Source organism: Callospermophilus lateralis, chromosome 14 (genome assembly GCF_048772815.1).
Source record: "Callospermophilus lateralis isolate mCalLat2 chromosome 14, mCalLat2.hap1, whole genome shotgun sequence".
Taxonomy (NCBI): Eukaryota; Metazoa; Chordata; class Mammalia; order Rodentia; family Sciuridae; genus Callospermophilus; species Callospermophilus lateralis.
The window spans coordinates 33,999,659-34,015,096 of record NC_135318.1 but is presented as its reverse complement, the minus strand read 5'-3'; the positions used below and the strand labels follow the sequence as shown (position 1 = coordinate 34,015,096).

The 15,438-nt window shown below is 37.9% G+C and overlaps 1 protein-coding gene across 1 annotated transcript in view; it reads left to right on the top strand.

Annotated features, from left to right (window-relative positions):
- The window catches only part of Thada (THADA armadillo repeat containing), a 313,209-nt gene that overhangs the window by 129,361 nt on the left and 168,410 nt on the right, over nt 1–15,438 (top strand). The window lies entirely within an intron of this gene.

Below are 15,438 nucleotides of genomic sequence, written 5' to 3'. Positions count from 1 at the left end.
TTATTATTTCATTTTTGTTTTTAACTATTGGGATTATATTTGAGTAAAGTAGTCTATTGCTTTAAAGCTTTAGAAAACAACGGCCTTGGACTAAACTAGTATGTTCATTCTTGTGCTTAACTCTTGTCTGAGCAGTTGTGACAGGCAGAGTAACGGCCCCTAAAGAGACCAAGTCTTAATTCCTGGAACCTGTAAACGTTACCTTGTATGGAATAGATGGGGTGGGGTGTTTGTTAATGTAACTAACTTAAGGGCCTTGAGATAGGGTAATGTATTAGTCTATTTTTTGTTACTATAAAGAAATACCTAAGGCAGACTAATATTTGGGAGGCTGAAAGTCCAAGTTCAGGTGGCCCAGTTGGTTCAGCTTCTGATGAGGACTTAATGGTGGACAGCATGAAATGGTAGGGAGCATGTGTGGGAGCCAGAGATCACATCACCAAACAGGAAGCCAGAGAGTGATTAGGGGTATAGAGATTGGGCTTGCTCTTATAACAACTCTCAGGAGAGTTCAGGGTTTTATGAATTCTGGGAGCAGCTACTTAATATTAATAACCTTAGGACCTTCCATTAGGGCCCCCGCCTCTTAAACAGTGTCTCAGCTCCCACCTTGCCACATTGGGACCAAATCTCCAACACGTGAACCTTTGGAGGGTAATATTTTAAAACTATATCCAAGCCATAGCAGGTGACTCTTTTGTATAATTTGGATGGGCCCTAATGTAATCACTTATAGACATGAGGTAGAGGGAGTCTTCAGAGACAGAAGAGGAAAAAATGGCATGATTGCAGAGGCAGAGATTGAAATAATGCAACTTCTTTTTTTTTTAATTAATTAGTTTATTTATTTATTTTTTTTATTGGTTGTTCAAAACATTACAAAGCTCATGATAAATCATCTTTCATACATTTGACTCAATTGGATTATGAACTCCCATTTTTACCCCAAATACATATTGCAGAATCACATCGGTTACACACTCACCTTTTTACATAATGGCATATTAGTGTATTGTTGTATTCTGCTACCTTTCATAATGCAACTTCTAATGGTTTGGATATGAGGTGTTCCCCAAAAGCTTGTGATCCTAGAATGTTCAGAGGTAAAATGATCAGATTATGAGAGTTGTGAACTAATCAATAGATTAATCATTTGGGTTATTAGGTGGTAGCTAAAGGCAGGTAGAGGGTGTGGTTGCAGAGGGTGGATCACTAGAGGTGTGCCCTTAGGGATTATGTATTTTGTCCCTGGCTCCTGCTCTCTCCCTACTTTCTGGCTGCCATCAGCTGAGCAGTGTCCTTCTGCTACACCTCTCTGCCATAATACTCTGCCTCACCTTGGGCTCAGAACAATTGAGTTGACTGTGGACTAAAACTCTGAAACCATAAGCCAAAAATAAATGTTTTGTCTTGTAAGTTGTTCTGGTTAGGTATTTTGTTCAGGGAATGAAAGCTGACTAACATAGCTATAAGCCAAAAAATGCTGGCAGATGCTAGAAGCTGGAAGAGGTAAAGATAAGATTCTCCAGTAGAGCCTCCAAAGGTGTCATGCTGACACCTTGATTTTCATACCATTGATACGATTTAAGACTGCTGGCCTCTGGAGTTGTGTTCCTTATTATCAGCTTTTCTTTTATTTATTATTACTTTTCCCTGGAGTTTAACTCAATGCTTTCAGTTTTATAACTCTTTCACTTACATATTGCTGCATAACAAACCATCCCTGAGTTTAATGGCTTAAAATAGCAACAATTTATGATTTCTCATATTTTTCTGGGCTGACTAGATTCAGCTGGGGGTGGTGGTGGTTTCTTCAGTGTGTGAAGACCTACGGAATCACTCAGAAGCTGCATTCATTTGAGACCTCAACCAAGGTTGGAAAGACCAAGATGACTTCACACTTATGTGGCTGGAACTGGAATTGGGGGCATCAGTGACTGGTGACTGATAGGGCTTTAAGAGGATAAACACGGAAGTTACCATGCTTATTAAGTCCTAAGCCAGAACTAACACAGTGTCACTTCCGCTGCTTTCTGTTGATTAGAGCAGATCACAAGGCATCCCAAGTTGAGGAACAGGGATGAAACAAACATACAGAAAGGAGGATTGTGGGGCTGGGGATATAGCTCAGTTGGCAGAGTACTTGCCTCGCATGCCCAAGGCCCTGGGTTCAATCCCCAGCACCATTAAAAATAATACATAAATAAATAAGGAGGATTATACAAGGGAAGGTAGGAATTTGCCAGTTATCTCCAGAAAGTATACAACAGACTGTTTAGAAAATGGACTTCAGCAAGAAATATATTTTCTTTCTTTCTTTTTTCTTTTTTTTTAAATATTTTTTGGTAGTTGGACACAATACCTTTATTTATTTATTTATCTATCTCTTTGTTTATTTATTTTTATGTGGTGGTGAGGATCGAACCCAGGGCCTTGCACATGTGAGGCAAGTGCTCTACCGCTGAGCCATAACCCCAGCCCCTTCAGCAAGAAACATTTTCTAAGAAATAATTTCTGGTGAGAAAAAAATCCATAGAAACTGCCTAAATAGAAACCTGCACACATGAGGCATTTAAGAGATGCATGTTTTCTCTGGGTGCAGTGGTGTTTACCTGTAATCCCTGTGACGTGGAGGCTGAGTCTGGAGGATTACAAAGTTTGAGGCTAGCCCCAGCAATTTAGCAAGAACCTGTATCAAAATTAACAGCTACCAGTGAAGTGAGTGCAAATATGTTTCTAGGACTGCTTCTGGACCAGTTACTTCCTTGGCAAATGGCAGAGCACTTCCAGAACTAAAACCTTTCACTTTCTCCCTGGATATGGTATTGTGATAGCCAGTTTAGCCATTTGGAAATTCCCCATCTTGAGAGCAGCTTCTGAAAGGGAAGGGTTACAAAAGCATTCACCACGTCCAGCAATCTCTCAGTCGTCTGCAGAGGATTAGAGGGGAAATGAAGAGACTGGGAGGACAGCTCATCAGTCAGCACTTAGAGGCTCTGGGGCAGATCCTTTCCTCAGCTTCCTACATGGTTTGCCTATAGCTGAATAAAGGGACTTCCTGGTAGAACCACTGCTTGGGTACAAGGACTTGGTTTTTTGTTTGCTTTTGTGGTGCTAGGGTTGAAACCCAGGACCTTGTGTGTGATACTCTTTACTCCTGAGCTATATCTCTAGTCCAAGGGCTTTGTTGAGTATGAGATTCTGACTGTGAGATTCCTGATTTCTTTCTAATTATTCTTTTCAGTTTCATTTCATTTAAAAAAAAATTCTTATATAATCGTTATTCACTCCTTCTTTTACTCATTGCTGCTCTGGGGAATATGTGCTGGTGTTAGCCTAGTCAGAGGTAGGGAGAGGATTCCAAGAACAGAGTCAGAGATGTTCCTCCTGGAGAGGTTCCAAAGCCAGATTTCTCTTTTATGAGTTGTTTCTATTTTATTATTTTGCATTTGATCATATCCTTTGAAATGCTTGTGTGTGCTTTGTCTTCCTTTGTAGGTTTGTTTCCACTTGGGGGATGTTGTTTTTCTTAAGATGAGCTTGCTATTTTATCAGCAATCAGTGTGGCAAGGAGACAGGCCCTTTTGCTGATTTCTGTCCTCTGAGTTGGTTTTATTGGCCCAAATCTAGGGAGTTGCTCCGTTTTAATAGTTTATTTGGTTCCCATTTGAAACACCAACTGAAAAGCTCCAGGTTTTTGCCTTTAGCCATTGTTTCCGTCTAATGACTAGATTTATGGTGTTTGCTCCATGGCCTGTGAATAAGTCCTGTCCTTTTCAAAGCTGGGCAACACCTATGCCTTTGCTGCTGTTCCCCAGCAGTTCCTCATGCCTGCGGGGTTTTGTTTGCCTTCTCTAGTTTTTTCCTTTTGTATCTTTGTGAGTTGCTCCATTGATCTTGGTTCCTGGGATGATTGAGAATGATGTGGGATGTATACATAGGGACTAGGGGTGGATATACCTTCTTTTTCCTTAACACATTTTGCAAATTCTTTTGTTTTTTTCATTGCATAATTGTTTTCATCAAAAAACGCTTTTGTTATGAAGCATATACCTCTGGCATTTAAACTTTTTCTGTTTATGGCCGATCTTAAGGTTTCTAAGAAATCAAAGCTTGATTTAAGATTTTTAGACTGTTAGACTGTATTCTGGATCCAGTGTCTAACAAAATGGCCAAGTGTCAGATGCTTTCATAAAACTCAAGAACTAGACTCTTAGCATTTACCAAGATTATATGTGGCATGTGCAAAGGGATGTTTTAAATGTAGCCAGAGTAAGAACTGCCTTCCATACATGACTTAGCCAAGATGGGGTGAGTCCTGGTTTGATATCTGGGGTTGATGCCCTGTGAAGACTTGAAGCAAACCTTGGAGAAACCTGGAGTGTACCACATAGAGGGTACTCTGAAAAAGAAGTTCAGATGGACATGGAATATATTCTTGATTTATTCTTAAGTGTGAAAAAAGCATATTAGAGAACAATATAAAAAAGGAAATGGATGTAGATGGTCAGACATCAAAACATAAGACTGGTGGCTAATGGGTGGTGAGTTTAGGGGGAGTTTATATTTTTCTTCGCAGTGTTCTTTATTTAATTTTCCCTTTGTGAACAATGGGGCTTGAATTATTTTAATATGGTTTTTAAATTAAAATGGTGTCAGGCACATATTTTCATTGATTCATTGAATCTCTATTCCTTCCTGGCTTTGTTCCAGGCCCTAGTGAGGCACTATGGAATCAGGTGAACAGGTTAGGTGGAGGGTGCCATAGAGGTGAAGCTCACAGCCACTGTTGCTCCCTACACTTTATACTTTATGCCAGGCAGGCTGAGTTCTGTATGTAGCTTCCATACTCCCCCAAGCCCTGTAAAGGAGGAAGGAACGGATACCGCCACCCTTCTAGGTTCTTTAACTGGGTTATAAATTAAATTGACATAAGACAGATTAGCAGGACAAATGCCGTTTTAATTATGTGCATATACATATGAGAGTCCCTCAAAATATAAGACTGGGAGAAGGGCCAGATACCCGAAACTTATGAAGTTTCCCAAGCTCCAGAGAGGAACAGGGGATCAGGGATTCTGGGGAGATGGGAACAAATATAGCAGGTGAGAGAGAAATTATATAGTGAATAAAGACTGTCTTGTGTGCAGATCAGCAGTGTCTCAGGTAATAAAAACTGTCTCTGAGCAGCCCTCTTCCTGAAATAGATCCTTTCACTAACGTAGATTTCCTTTATGGACAGAAATTATTTTATGAAAGCTTTTTTAAAGGTTATTCCTGTGACTGTAGTTTCTCTGAATAACCAGATGAAAATATGGCAGTGAAGCGTTTTTGGTGTGGGGTGTCTGATCTGTCCTCATACGTATAGTCATACTCTTGGGTGGGATTCCCTGGGCCCAGCAGTCCTCCCTCCCGTTGTGCCTGTGTATCCTCCCTGGGGGGTTAGGGGTTTGTGCACCTCTTGCACAGTCTGGCATTCTCAACTTAAAGCTGCCTTATTCTCACCCTGTGTCCTGGCTTGTGTGTTTTCACCTATGTCTGCCTGTTTATCCCATTTACAATTTTTGGTTGTCTTTTCTCTTCCTGGGAGCTTGAACTTACAGAGGTTTAGCTTTTCCCTTTTGGTTATCACTTCTATTGTTTTCATGAAGCTGCTGAACTAGTTTTGACCATATAAATAAACAGGTTTGAAATGGCTGTCACTGTAGAATTCACCCCCAGGGCTTGTTATATCTTGTGGTGGTAACATCAGTCTGTTTGCTTATTTGGATGAACTCAAATTGAACTGTTTATAAACCAGTGAGACAAGCTTTATCTATTTGTGTTTAAGAAAATGTCAAGCCCTGGCAGGATACTCAGTTTATTAACTCGAATGATGATTCTGAATGCCATTAGGTGTGGCTAATGGTGAGCTTCATGAAATTATTCTGTTCCCATCTTCATCATAATTCCTTTCTCTTGGTCTGTCTTAAGGACTCTGTCCTTTTGTTTGCTTCATGCAGTAAGTTTGCATTGGAAACAGTTGTGAACTGGACATCATACTTAGTATCCGAGAGACTGTGGAAAAAAGATTAGTTAGAATCTCTGCCTGGGCACAATTTATCATCTGGTGGGATAAATACACAAAAAAAAGAGGAAGTTCAGTGTATGATATGCTGCAAGTTCTGTGATGGGGAGAGCACAGGTTGCAGTGCAAAACCAAGGACAGGTACCTAACCCAGATGCTATGGTTTGGATATGGTTTGAGCATGTCCTCTAGGGGTTCATGTGTGGGGAGCTTGGACCTCACTGCAGCAGTGTTTACAGGTGGTGGGACCTTTAAGAGGTAGAGCTTAGAGGGAGATCTTTGGGGGTACTGCCCTCAAAAAGGATTAAGGTTATTCTCCAAAGAGTGAGTTGTTGTAAGAGTGAACATGACCCCCAAATCATTCTCTGGCTTCCTTCCTAGTGTTTTATCACAACAGAGTTACATTGAAGCCCGTGGTGGGAAGCAAAAAGGGTATTATAGCATCTGGGGCAGCAGCAGTAAAGGAGGGAGAGAGGTTGACTCAACAGACCCTCTGGAGGTAGAAGCAGCAAGATTTCCTGGTTAATTGTGCATGGGGCGTTTCGTTTCTGACTTGGGGAGTCAGATGGCAACTGGGTAGGTAACAGTCACTGAGAGAAATAAAAGGGCATTGAAGGATAGGTTTGAGATCCACCATATTAGAAAATTTTTCTTCTCTAATTTTATTTATTCATTTATTGCCAAAATATTTTCTGGCCCAGTGGCATTTATGTAATATTGTATTGTGTATCAGGAGGGACGTGAGGAAGTGTGAGTTCCAGTCTTCTTCAGAAATTCAGCCATAGTTGAGGTAGCAAGGTAAACATTTAGTGAGTGACTGTTGGGTCAGCAGGTTTCTACTCTCTCCCTGCCTAGTCCATCTTCTTTGTCTCTCTGTGTCCTGCTCATAAACTTTTCAGCCCAGGCACAGATTTACATTTAGATAGGAGAAATAAGTCCTGGTATGTGATCTCACAGTAAGATGACTATAGTTAAAATAATGTATACATATTTCAAAATAGCTAGAAGAGAGGATTTGAATGTTTCATCATAAAGAAATAACTTGTTTGAAGTGATGGATAGATATGCTAATCATCCTGATTTGATCATTACATAGTGTACACATGTAATGAATCATTGCATTGTATCCCATAAAATTTGTACAACTCTTATGTCAACTAGAATTTTTTTTACAAAGGAAACTTTCAAAGCCAGTAAAACATAAGTGAAGCTGCTTAGGTTGGCATTCACATTTTTAAGAAACTTTTGCCAGTCTACCTTTTCTACCTTCTCTTGTCACAAAGTCCTTTTGTCTTACATCCAACTAGGCCTACCCACTCTGTTTATCTTGTTTTTAATTCATTGTTACTAGTATTTCAAGGCTCATCTTGTTTTCTCTCTTTCCCACAAAACTTTCCCTAACCTTTTCACCCCCAATGATATGTTTTCCAACTCTGAACTCTTATTATAAACATCATTCATTTGACCCTGACATATATATCTTGTTTTCTAAACAGATTTTAAGCTCCAAGAGCAGTAACTATCTTATATTGTTAGTTATCTCCCATAGGATCTAGCACAGTGCTCAATAGGAAGCTTGTAGGTACTTTTAAAAAATATTTGCTACCTTTGTGAGAAAATTACAATCTAATGATAATTTTAATTAAGTAGCAAGTGAAAAACAACAGTCAGGATTCAGAGGAGAAAGATTCATATATGACCTAAAATGGTACCATGATCTTAGCCTTTTAAAGTAAGACTGTATTACAGACCTGTCTCCAGGTATGGTCACACTGCCTATAATTCCAGCTTCTCTGGGAGGATAAGGCAGGAAGATTGCAAGTTTGTAGACAGCCTCAATAACATAGTGATACCTTATCTCAAAGTAAAAAATAAAAAGGGGATGGGAATGTCCCTTGGTGGTAATCTTCCTAGGTTTTAAATCCTTGTTCAAAAAAAAAAAAAAAAAAAAGCAGACTTATAGACACCCCCAAACCTTTGAACCACGTCCACAAAGAAGCACTATTGTAAGTAGTGACTTTGCACTCAGTGTGGCCATAAAAACGAATGTAGCCATTGTTACTTGGAATCTGTTATTAGCAGATTATCATTCTAAGCTCTGTATTCAAGGTGCTGTAGACTTTTGGATTTGAAAGTTATAGATGAGTGAAGTTTGAATTAAGTGCCTTAGATAATAATATCCCCCTGTCCTCTACCTCTTGGGGCTTTTTATAATACACAAGAATTGTTAATATTACATATCTTTCAGCACAGTATGTAAATATTTAGCCAAGTCTTTAGGAGCTTTTGGCAGATGCAGAGTTGAGATGATGCTCCCTGGCAAGCACACAGAGCTCAGCCCTTTTGTTTGTAGTAAAATGGAATCCTGGTCCTTCAAGTGAACTGAACCAGAAATAGGGTCAGCATTTTCTTACAGGATGGAGGAACCTAAGAATGGTAGCCTTGATGAACACCTCCTGTGTTCTCAGAGTGCTCAGGTAAAGTTAAAATTCACTTTAGAAAATAATTTTGATTTTCTTTAAACACTGATAAGTGCATAGTTAATTCTTGAAAGTCCTATGCCATCTAGCATGGTGACAATGATTTTAACAGTATATAGTCGGTTCTCTGTATATACAAGGTCTGCATTCATGTATTCAGCCAAGGATGGAATGAAAATATTTTGGGGAAAAATGCATCTGTGCTAAAATGTTCAGGCTTTTTCTTCCTATTAGCCCCTAAACAATACAGTGTAACAACTATTTACATAACATTTATATTGTATGAGGTATTATTAATCATCTAGAAATGAATTAAAGAATACAAAAAGATGTACATGGGTTATATGCAAATACTATGCCATTTTATATAAGGCATCTATGCATTTGGGATCTGTGGGGGTCCTGAAATAAACCTACCCACCATGAATACTGAGATTCAGCTGTGTACTTTTGAAAAAATGTAGTCAAAATCCTACTTAGCTTCTAAAATAATTAAAATATCCACCAAATGTTTACCTTTGAGTAATATACCTTCTCTCTCTCTCTCTCTCTCTCTCTCTCTCTCTCTCTCTCTCTCTCTCTATATATATATATATATATATATATATATATATATATATATATATATATATATCTTCCAAGATAAGCTAGTTGGTAAATATTTGATAAGGTATCTGAATGAACTAATTTACTATTTGGGACAGTTAGCTTTAATTCAACTGTTTTAGTTGAGTTAGTTGTTTTAATGACTTCAATCTTCAGTAGTAGTTCTGCAGCCCTTTTTCATGGCAGTATTGTGTTCAACAGAGCTAGTTACCTATCAGGACACTTTCTTAATCAAAATGCTAGAATCATATGATCTGCACATGTACAATTGCTTATTTTTCTGTCTCAATCAAGAGATACCAGGCAACTAAGAAGTGGCTTATTCCCTTAGACATTAATAATTGATTCTTCAAGAGGACATGTCCACTGACCTTTTTAGTTGTATATGAAGAGTTTCTATTGGGCAAGTGCACTTAGAGATCCTTCTGTGAGTTGTGATTTCGATAGGTATGTCCATCTTTACATTGAGTTCATCTTTTGCTTATTGATTCCCTAAAGTTCTTTATATATTTTGGGTATTGATTATGTAACTCTTAGATACATTTATTATAAATTATCTCCTTAATTGTGACTTGACTTTTATTTTTAATTAAGAACAGTTTTATTATGAGAATTTTCAACATATGTAAAAATGAAGAGAGTAGTATAATTGACCCTTACATACTCATCACTTGGCTTCAGCAGTTAGCAACATTTTGCCAATCTTATTTCCCCCGTTTCTTACCTTCCCATAAAGGAGATTGCAGATCCATGTCATTTTTTTTCCTGTAAATTTGCTCATTATGTATTAATGAGTCATAAAGAAGTTTAAGAAGAAATACCACCATCCCATGATCATGCCTAACAAAGAATTATTATTCCTTAATATTCAAAATTTCCCTTTTGTTCTATAAATATCTTTTTACAGTTGATTTATTGGGATGAGGAGGAACCAAAACAACTTCCACACATCACTTTTAGTCTTTAAAAAAATTTTTTTCTTTTCTTCACTGTACTGGGGTTTGAACCCAGAGGCATTCTACCACTAAACTATATCCCCAGCCTTTTTAAAATTTTTATTTTGAGACAGGGTCTTAATAAATTGCTGAGGATGGCCTTGAACTTGTAGATCTTTCTTAGCCTCAGGAGCAGCTAGATTACAGATGTGCACCACTGTACCCAAAATATTTTATAGATAGTATGTGTGCTTCCTAATTCATGAACCCTTTAGTTGCATATGGCATTTTTAGTAATGCTGAGGTTGATCAGTGGATTTATTGCAGATTGTGTCATCTTGATCTTTTTACAAAATTCCTTTCACTTAATAGTTTTAGCGTCCATCGGTAATCTCTGCCTAGAAACTCATTAGTTTGTTTTTTTTTTCTTTTATCAGGTGTTGTAAAATGATGATTGTATAATTGTATTTTCTTTCAACATTTATTAGCTGGATGCCCCTCTACCCGTACCCTCCCAGTACTGGGTGCTCTACCACTGATCTACTTCTGTAGACCTTTTTCATTTTTTTTTTTTTTTTTTTTTTTTTTGGAGAATCTCACTAAGTTGTCCAGGCTGGCTTTGGAATTGAAATCCTGCCTCAGTTGCTGGGAATATAGGAATGGGCCACTGCACCTGGCAGAATTCTTTTATAAAGGAACTATTTTTCATCAATTACTTGTTCGTATATAATGCAGGTTTTTTAGGGAATGTAGGAAAGTGCTTTAATTACTAATTTTCTTCATTTTAACTTCCATAATATTAAGTTGCTGTCTTAGCAGCCTCTAGTAACCATATGGTCAGCAATTTTATGTTAGTGTCCTGAACTCCAGTAACCACAGGAAGTATGAAGAGAGACAGGAAATACCTGCATGCTCAGTAGGTTGCATCACAGGAGTCAATCTCAGAGTTAAGGAACCAAAATCTTTTATAATGGGTAGTATACATGTCTGCCCTTTGCTCCAGATGGAGATATTCTGTCTCCTAAGGCTATTCATTACATAAACATCCTTGAATAGAGTCCAAAACATAAGTAGCCATTGCCTTACTTTTCAAGATGTGTAGTAAGGAGAATTTTCTCTCAATTTTATCCATCCCTCATTTCTATACTATCTTGATTTTTGCAGAATTTTCCCATGAGTACGTCATGCTGTCAGCTCTTTTGATTAATTTGACTGACAAATTGGGACTAAGCCCATTCATTTTATCTCATACAACATTTAGTTTAGGTTACTGTCAACAGGGCTCCAAGCAGCAGGATAAGTACAACTTTCAGTATAACATCAACCATGCCTACCGGCATCTCAGATCCAATCAGTTTCACAAATTTAATAAGCCAACAGAGTCTTTGGTTTTCTCTTGAATTTTCTGTATTGACCTTTCCACTTAACCCAAGGCATTAATCCAGATAGCTTAAAATGTATTAGTGATTGCACAGGGTTTGTCTTAACCTGTAAATTGGAAGTCAAGGACAGTTTTTCATCCATAAGAACCCTGTTCATGATTTGAAGCAAACCTGAGTGACCTCAGCTGAGGTACAATGAAGACTTCAGTTGAAGTCAGATGACAAATATGTTGGTTTTTAATTTTTAAAAAAACACGTTTTTTAATTGGAGAACTCTCATAGTAGTATGTGTAAAAATTGAGTGACTTATATCTTTAGGAAGCTTCTGTGAATAACCAGCATGGCCTTGTTTTGAAGTCATCTTCACAATCATTGGAGGGCTACATGATCAACTGGTGGCATTCCCTTAAACATTTGAAAGTCTTTTACAACTGCGCCTAAGATGCATATTTTGAGGAGTGAGGCAAGTTAATGCCTGCTTTCAAAAAGAAATACAATCCCAGGACATGCATGATGCCCCTGTAAAAGATAGCATTTGGACTTTTTGTAGCTCTCCAGGATCCTTCCAATATTACCTAACAACAAGCTCTAACAACAAAAAACTTTAGAGTTTATAAGTGAGTCCAAGTAATTAATTCTAGTCTTTGGATTTGGAGATACTGCTTGTAGGTGGTATGTCTAACTTGTTTTGTTATACCACCAGCTGAGAGGCATTCACCTCCCTCAGACAGTGCTTGAGTGGTGGCCTCAGAAAAGGGGAAGACATCTGGAGTTTTTGACAGGTGTTTTGCATAGAAGGGTCAGCCATTAGAGGCAGGGCCATTATGTACAGTTTTTGATAGATTTTTCAGTAAGGTTAAGGGGAAAGGAAGTCAAATTGTGAGCAGATGGAGGATGACAGACCCAGCAGGTGAATTTAAAGTGGTCACAACAGTGTGGGAGAAACATAGCAGAGCATTTTCCTAGGTGAGGAAGGCTGTAGGGGCAGTTTCTTTCTTATTTTTTTTTTTTAATTATTAAAGATATTTATGGTCTAGGGTTGTGGCTCAGCTTTAAGGCACTCGCCTAGCACGTGTGAGGCTCAGGTTTGATCCTTAGCACCACGTAAAAATAAATAAATAAAATAATATAAAGGTATTATGTCCAACTACAACTAAAAAAAATTAAAAGAGATATTTATTATTCCTGATTGCATAATATAGGTATAAGTGCCAGCTACAGAGTTTCTGTTTGTGTTCTGAGTTATATGCATGAGAATCCTACACTTTCTTTTCATTACAGTCTGCGTCTGTACCTGCTACTCTAAATCCAGCAAGGAATTTATATGGTGTGACACAGTTGACTTTACAGAGGATGCTTCTTTTTGCTGCTTATGTTTAAAATTTTTCTTCCACGATGTCTGTTTTCTGCTTTTCCTCTTTTTGGAAACTGATTTTTTTTCTCCTGTAGCAGTTTCAAATGACACAGAACATTGGCATTCTTCCTTCTGTTGTATCTTCTAGGGTCAGGGATGTTCCCCTCCCAGGTGTCAAAGTTGTTCTCCCTCTACCTCCAGAGAATCAACTGCCCCACTTCGTAGCTTCACCTTTCCCCCATCATTCTCTACTGCAGCAAGGCTTTTTGTCTGGAATGGTCAGGTACAAGAGGGGCAAGAAACTTTTATAAAACTCCACTTTATCCCACAAGGGCCACCAAAGGATCAAGGAATGAATCAGCAGTGTACTCAAAAAAGTGGTTATTATCTTATGATACAGAACTCAGCCTCGGGAGAATTCAGATGTGGTTGAACAGAATGAAGTTTGAGTCTTCTGGGCACCGTTTGGCTAGAGTATGCAGAGGATGTACCAACTAGGCTGTCTCAGGATGTCCTTACTGGAAAAAAAGAAGCAGGCCAGGAATAATCAGGACAGAGCCATAAATTTCCAAAATAGGGAAAAAACTTTATTTATTATTTGTTATTTTACTTTATGGCTGTTTTTGAGTCTTCAATTCAATGGAATTTAATTTTATATATAGTAAGAGGGCAGGATCCAATTTTAATTTTGTTATATAATCTGTTACCATACCATCTTTTTCTATAATCTGTAGTATCAGCTTTTCCGTTAATCAAGTTTTCGTGTGTGTGTCTGTCCTTGTGCTCTTGATCCTTTTTTATTGGCTTAATAATTGTCCCCACACTGTCCTAATTACTAAACTTTTCTAATATTTCTGGCTATCTGATTGGTGAGTCTTCCAACCTTGTTCTTTAAAATTATCTTTGCTTATCTTAATTCTTATCCCTTGGTGTGTCTATATTAATTTTGGAATCTGCTTTTGTTAGATCACTTTCTCTCTCTCTCTCTCTCTCTCTCTCTCTCTCTCTCTCTCACACACACACACACACACACACACACACACACATTACTGTTTTTATTGGAATTGCATTGTCTTTATAATCAACTTGGGGAGAATTTCATCTTTATAATATTAAATCTTTTAAGCCATGAGCACAGCACACCTCTCCTGTTTGAGGAACATCTCCTTAAAAACATGATATACCAGTGCAGGGGGGAAAAAAAAAAGAACCTGACTTCTCTGTCACCCTATACACAAAAGTTAATTTTAGATGGATCGTAGACCTCAACAAAAAAGCTAAAACCATAAAGCTTCTAGAAGAAAACAAAAAATGTTTTACTTTGAAGTAGGCAGAGATTTCTTAGGCCATGAAAAGCATGAGACATAAAGGGAGGAAAAGAAGGTAAAGTATTAGACTTTACCAAATATCTAAAAACCTCTACTTATCAAAAGATATTAGGAAGAAAATAAGTTAGCAAACTATAAACTAGGAGAAAGTATATGCAGTGCATATTTATGGACTATATAAGAAGGGAAAGAAGCAACCTGTTTTTAAAATGGGCAAAAATCTTGAATACTGTTAGTCAGCATCTATATATCAGAGAGAACATTTGACATTTGGTTTGGGTGAATTGGCTTATTTCACTTAGCATGATAATATCCATTTCTATCCATTTACCAGCAAATGCCATAATTTCATTTTCTTTATGACTAATATTCCATTGTGTATATGTAACACATTTTCTTTATCCATTCATCTGTTGAAGGACACCTAGGTTGGTTCCATAGCTTAGCTATTATGAATTGAGCTTCTGTAAACATTGATATGTCTGTGTCACTATGGTATGCTGATTTTAAGTCTTTTGGATATATGCTGAGGAGTGGGATGACTGGGTCAAATGGTGGCTCCACTGTAAGTTTTCTGAGGAATCTCCATACTGTTTTCCATAGTGGTTGCACCAATTTGCAGTGCCACCAGCAATGTATGAGTGTACCTTTTTCTCTATATCTTCACCAACATTTATTGTTACTTATATTCTTGATAATTGCCATTCAGTCAGGGACCATTTTATTTCACTGACTACATTTGGCAATGTCTGGAAATATTTTGATTGTCATGATTGGAAGGAGGAGTGTCATGCTATTGGCATCTATTTGGTAGAGACCACAGAGGCTGCAGGGCACAGGACATAAATATCCTTCAGTGCACAGGATGTTGCCCCCCACTGCCCACCAAAACATAGAGTTATTTGGTCCAAAATGATTGGTACCAAGGTTGGGAAACCTTGTTCTAGAACCTACCCTTATCACCAAAGCTGAGTCAGCATCCATCAGATTTTTGACTGTACACATAGTCCAAATCAATTGCTCAAACTTGGCATTTTCACATGTTAAGTATTTCTTCCTGACAGACTTAGTATCAAATTTTCATAAATATATGTAATCTGGGCTGGGGATGTGGCTCAAGTGGTAGCGCACTCACCTGGCATGCATGCGGCCCAGGTTCGATCCTCAACACCACATACAAACAAAGATGTTGTGTCCGCTGATAACTGAAAAATAAATATTAAAAAATTCTCTCTCTCTCTCTAAATAAATAAATAAATAAATGTGATCTTAAATTTGGAGTTAGA